This window comes from Natator depressus, chromosome 6 (genome assembly GCF_965152275.1).
Source record: "Natator depressus isolate rNatDep1 chromosome 6, rNatDep2.hap1, whole genome shotgun sequence".
Taxonomy (NCBI): Eukaryota; Metazoa; Chordata; order Testudines; family Cheloniidae; genus Natator; species Natator depressus.
The window spans coordinates 8011295-8017357 of NC_134239.1; positions in this window are offsets into that span (position 1 = coordinate 8011295).

Here is a 6063-nt window from a genome sequence, read left to right on the forward strand (position 1 = left end):
ACACAGGATTTGTGAAGCTGCTAGAGACAGCTTCAGTTTAATGAGTAACGCTCTAGGAAAGTGCCTTGTCCGTGATCATGACATTGGCCATTTAAACAATTTGAGAAACAGACCCACCAGTCTCCCCTGTTTCCTGTTGAAAGTGGAATGGTTCTGTAATAACTACTGGAAATTAGCTATAGCAATTCACTGGGTTCATACAAACTGGGTGTTAGTTCCCATGGGGTTGAGAGAGGGCCAACTCCAATAATGCTGCCAAAATTGAACTGCCGTTCTGGATCACTCACACCTTCCTGGCCCGCTGTTTCAAAGGTCCTCCTTTTACTCGTCTTTTCCTTCCCAGGGCAGGAAATGAGGGGTTAGCTGTTTTGCTAGTTAGATACCAGCATGTCTATTGTAGTAATTACCAGGATTCTTGTCTCTAATATTTTGGACCCTGAGGAAGTAAATATGAAAGGCAGGGATTAGATTAGCAGCAATCCCATTTGTAAGTAGAGTGAAATACCCTCCTGGCATATTTATCATTGACATTTCTATTAAATTCATGCACGTCCTTATCTGACTTGGTGCCAACATCCCATCTTTATTAACTCATGCCTTACCTCAGGTAAACTCCCAGCTGAAGCCTAAGTAAGGGCTGAGTAAAAGTAAGGTGCGCAGGATTGGCCCAGAGATTTGTATTCTAAGAAGTTTCCAGATTTTCTTGAACTACAAAAGGGCACTTACCTTCCGCTCTCTGTCCCAACCTAGGGAGATCCTGTCTAATGATAAGATGTTTGCTCGGGTTTATATAAGGGATAACATGAGACTTAGGGCATGTCTACACTTACCTCCAGAGCGATCGATCCAGCGGGGGTCGATTTATCGCGTCTAGTGAAGACGCGATAAATCGACCGCCGAGCGCTCTCCCGTCAACTCCAGTACTTCACCGCAGCGAGAAACATAGGTGGAGTCGACAGGGGAGCATCAGCAGTCGATCTACTGCAGTGAAGACACCGTGGTAAGTAACTCTAAGTTTGTCGACTTCAACTATGCTATTTTCGTAGCTGAAGTAGCTCGCTCCCCCCCCCACCCCAGTGTAGACCAGGCCTTAAAGAGGCATAGGCGCCAACTTCCCCTCTGCCCCGTGGGTGCTTGAGCCCCCCCCTCCCACGGCCCAGCCCCTGCATCACCCTCACCCCGCCCCAATTCCACCCCCTTCCCCAAAGTCCCCACCCTGCTCTGCCAGGTAATTTTCTTGTAATTGTTTATTTTCAATCTTAACTAGTCCAGTGCTGTGTCTAAACTGAACTGTTTAATAACTCCAATTAAAGTAGCAAATTATGGAATATTTGTCTTCTTACAAAAGCAATGGACATATTATATCTCTGATGTGTTCTGAAAAGTCCAGCCCTGTCCTGGAACAATGTTTTTTTGGGGAAATTCAGGGCTGGGGAGAGTGTGGACTCACTTTAGCAGTTGTTAACTAAGGCTGGTGGAGACCCATGGAAGCCAGTGGTATTGCAGGAAGGCTCCTGGCTCCGAAGTGTTGGAACAGAGCTGTCTAATACATAGACTTAGGATACATGCTTGTTGCAGGCATTCCAGGCAGCGAGCCCCAGTAGCAAGGCAGTGTAAGGCACTCAGGGTTACAGGGTAAGAGATGACCATTCTTCACTGCTCTGGATTGCACTTGGGAATTTCAGATACAATTATCACACTACTTATTGACTGCCTATCAGGCCCCACGGGTCTTGAACCTGGGTCCATGGAGGGCTCCACATTGTGAGGCTACACCTCATAGTCTTCATAGAAATATTGTTATGATATGAATATGGCATAACTAAGATGTTTTATGCAAGATGGGTGATGTGAGGTATCATTGGAAAGGGTATGATTTACTGAATGTGGTTATCCAATTTGTATGCATGTATCATTTCTATATCTGAGGTTAGGAATATTTACTATGTAACAATTCCAACTGTGTGTGTACTTGAGGAACGCCCACCAGACAGTTGGCAATCAGCCTGGATGGGCCATTAAGAAGAACAATAAGTCTTTGAAGATGCTGAGCTCCCACCTGCCTCAATTTCCTTCCTGTGGACATTACAAATAAACCTTGTCTCATGGATGCTTTGACATTGCAAGGTCATGTGATCATGTCCCCTTGTACAGGAAACCATCTTGAGCTGGTACTTTTCCACTGAAGGGGGTGGGGGGAATCAAACAGGGAAACAAAAAAATTCCCACCATATGTCAGTCCTATTTAAGACTGGAGTGTGAGTTAATCAGGGTTGCCAGTTCTTCACTGTATCCCCACCCAGGATGACTGCTGTAAACACCTAAGACTGTTCTGGGGACAGAGGACTCAGACCTAATCTGAGACAGGGGTCTTGCCTGTGAAGAGAAATACCTGGAACTCTTAAGTTGCAGAAACTCTCCAACCTGCCTAATACAACATTTAGGATAAAAAAAACTATTTGTAACCAGTTTCTTTAGTGAATTAAGTTTAGGGTGCATGTTTTGCTCAGTGATCTGCTTTGTTCTGTTTGCTATCCCTTATCATCACTTAAAATTAATCCTTTGTAGTTAGTAAACTTGTTTTGTTTTCTAAAACCCAGTTTGTGCAATTTACTATGGGCGAGGGGGGCAAAGAGCTGTGCGTATCTTCCTCCACACTGAGGGAGGGGGCAATTTTCACACAGCAGCACTGAGTAAGGGGAATCCAGGCTGGTGGGATAGGCACATCAGTGGGACCCCAACACATCTGGTGGCACCATGAAAGGGGGAGTCCAACCCATCACACACCCCACTCCTCAATTAGCAGCTGGCATTGGGGTTTATTTGAAGCGGAACTTGAGCACAAGCCCCGCCCCTACACTGTGACTGGCAGAGCACCAAGACTCCTGATTGGGCTGCAGCCCCTATTTAAGCCGGAGGAGGAAAGAGGAAGTTGTCTGTACAACTGGGCTTCATACAGCTGGTTTAGTGTTTGCCTGTTCCTGCCTTCTGATCCTGACCTCCTGGTACTCTGATTAGCCCTGAATATTAGCTGCCTGCTGGTTTGTCTCTTAATCCTGATTCCTGGTAATTGGTTTCCGGCCTGTGCCTGACGCTAACCCTAGGCTAGGCTATCCGTGCCCTGGCCCTGACGTTGCTAGAGGGACAGTGAGAGTAAAAAGAAGACGGTGCAGCAGGCTCTTAGCCCAGATTGTTCCCTCTCAAGGGAAAACTCCCTTGGGGCCCCCTTCACAGAAGACTAGGGAAGACTGTGTGGAGTCTGTGCCCTACCCTGTGTCCAGGTCTCCTGTCCTTGCAGGTCCCAGGCAATGGGGCGACCGTAAACCAGTGCTGTTAGAGAATTTCCCACAGGGAACTGTCCTGGAAATCTCACTGTAAAGGGAGGTCCCCACTGTGCGGGGTAAAGGCTGGGGCTGTTTGCTCAGATTTACGTAGGGGGATGATAAGCATTGTGCTGCCTTGCCCCTCGGCTTCCCATGCCCATCTCCTGACGGGAGCGGGGACAAGGCTGCTGAGGCAGCTGTTCCGTTTCTAAATGGGAATGGGGAGATCTGCGTGCAGAGGGTCCCTTCCTTGAGCAATCCACCTCCCTCTGTCTCTGTAGATTTCAGTTATGAATGATGGAATTTCACCCCCCCTATTAAGCCCTATCCTCATTTTTTAGGATTGCTGACGTTGTATTAAAATCAAAGGGGATGTGAGATGGCTCCTGTGAAAGTTAATGCTGCTTCAGGCTGTGTTCACTTTGGGGGTGGACTTACTGCTGGTTGTCAAAGGTGGGGGAGCTGCAATTCCCGACCCCACCTCCTTGGGGTTCAGAGATGATTTTGCAAAGGTGGCTCACCCCATAATGTCCCCATAAAGGAAATGGAAACTTATGTCGCAGAGTCTCCTCTGCACCCAGATCCCAGAGGAGCATTCCCAAGCCCCTCCTGAGAACTCAGGATTTGGCCCACAGATTTGTATTTGAAGTTTTCAAATCTTTTTAAATAGCTAATAGTACTTACTCTTTTTTGTTGGAAGCGAAAGTGATCACAGCTCCGAAAGAGGTGTCTGTTCAGCTTGGTTTGCCTTGTGCCGTAAAACTAAAGAGTCAATAGGAATCTGAAAGTAAAACCATTTCAGGAAAGCTGGGTCACAGCCTTTCCGTTGCAATTATCAGAAACCACACAGCTGCAGTGTCAGCAAACAAAACCCACATCCTAACTGGCACTTGGCCTGATGCCCAGCACCATGAGTGTGCCCAGCTTAGGGTGCAAATTATTTGAGCTCAGTTTCATGGCACAGCCAGAGTCCAGTGCAGTGTCAGGCCGTCTTTCATCTCAAAACAGTGCAGGTAGAAGAGTGCAGCCACTTCCTGCTTTCCCACCATTCAGTCTGTCCTGCCAGACAGCCAGGCAATCCTTACCCAGCTGCTTCCCCTGTGACCGTCCTCCTGCTGTCAGCCTCATTCAAGAGTGGTGGGGAGGGCCCCCATTCCTGTGACGGGGCCCAAATTCAGGTGGATGAGTCCAAAATCAGGGGCACAGCATGCTCATTTATGGGGATAGGGCTGCTATCAAGGGGACAGCCTCCCCCACTGTCAGGGAGGAAGAGGCCTCTTATTTGGGTGACTGGAGTCAATCACCTGAGAGAGCATGAGCACTACTAGGGTGGCATCCTAATGGTGGGCCACTCACATCTCTGTCATAACAATACAGGTCAATGAGATTTTATTGGGAGGCCAAGCTACAGAAATGTTACCAATGTGTAAGAAAAAGATAGATCCCTCGTGTGCCTGTCCAAGGGGGCACTACGTGCCCAGGATAGGATTACGTAGGGGGTTTGACCATCTGTGTCCATTCGTCATTCCTCTGTCCCTGAGCTCATGGCAGGTTTTTCCATAGTGTTCTGCCATCTCCCTCCTTTCCCACAGGGCCAGGCAAAAATTTTTCTCTGTTACGTTTCAATGAACTCTCCTTTAGGTTTTCTGATCATTTGAGGAAATGTTTTCCTGCACTCCCTCCTATTTTGGACACTGGAGCAGAAAGTGTCTCTTGTCTCAGTCTCTCTCTTCTGTCACACTGGATGCACAGTCTGGACTTAGACTGCTTTATGCCTCCTAATTCTGACCTCTAGTTTGTGGTCACTGATTCTGTAATTGGAGACAATCTGCCTTAGTTCTGCATATGTCACTGTAGTGAAGTAGCTGATCAGGTAACCAGTCTCTGCAGGGTTCTGTAGCAGTCCAGCTCGTTGCTATTTTTTATTTCTTTTTCCAGTGACTGATGTGTTGGTCTTTTAGTTGCTGGTCTAGCATTTTGAGCACATCTTGGTTTTGGTCATTCTTTTCTGACTGTTGATTTAACAGAGCATTGGCTCAGTTCTGCTCCGCAGCTGGTGGTGCTGAAGTTCCCATGCATAGAATTGCCGGTGGAGGATTTCTATTAGGGTTTTATTGTAGTCAGTGCAATCAGTTCTTAAATTTGGGGCCCAGATCTCACTCCCATGTAGCAGAATGGGTTGGATGTTGCTCTCAAATAGTTTTAGCAGCAGTTTTGTCGAGGAGCTATATCTATTTATATTTTATTTATGGAGTAGAAATCCTGTAGAGCTTTCTCTTGCAGTGTTTTGATAGACAATCTGAAACTTCCTGATGTGTTTATTACGAGGTCCTGTGTGAATATACCCTGCATTATATATAATCTCCATGTCTTTCTAATACCATGTTACTCTATTTTGATTGTTTTGGGACTTTACCTGGAAAGTCATTATTCTTGTTTTTTTCATGTTCACCTGGAATACAACAGTGTGTTTTTTATGTATTCACCCAGACCTAGATCCAGTCAAGTCATTCCCGTTCCACCCAGCCTATCCCCAGGTCACTTATGCTTTTAAAGTACCAGCTTGCTCACAGATTCACTTTTAATTGTGCCTTAAGTCGCTCACTACATATTTAGATGGTGATGATTCTCATTCGGGAGATGGCAGCTTTTCTTCTGCAAACTTACAGTGATAGGATGATATGATGTTGTCAAGGTTCCTCCCCCACTCTGAACTCTAGGGTACAGATGTGGGGACCTG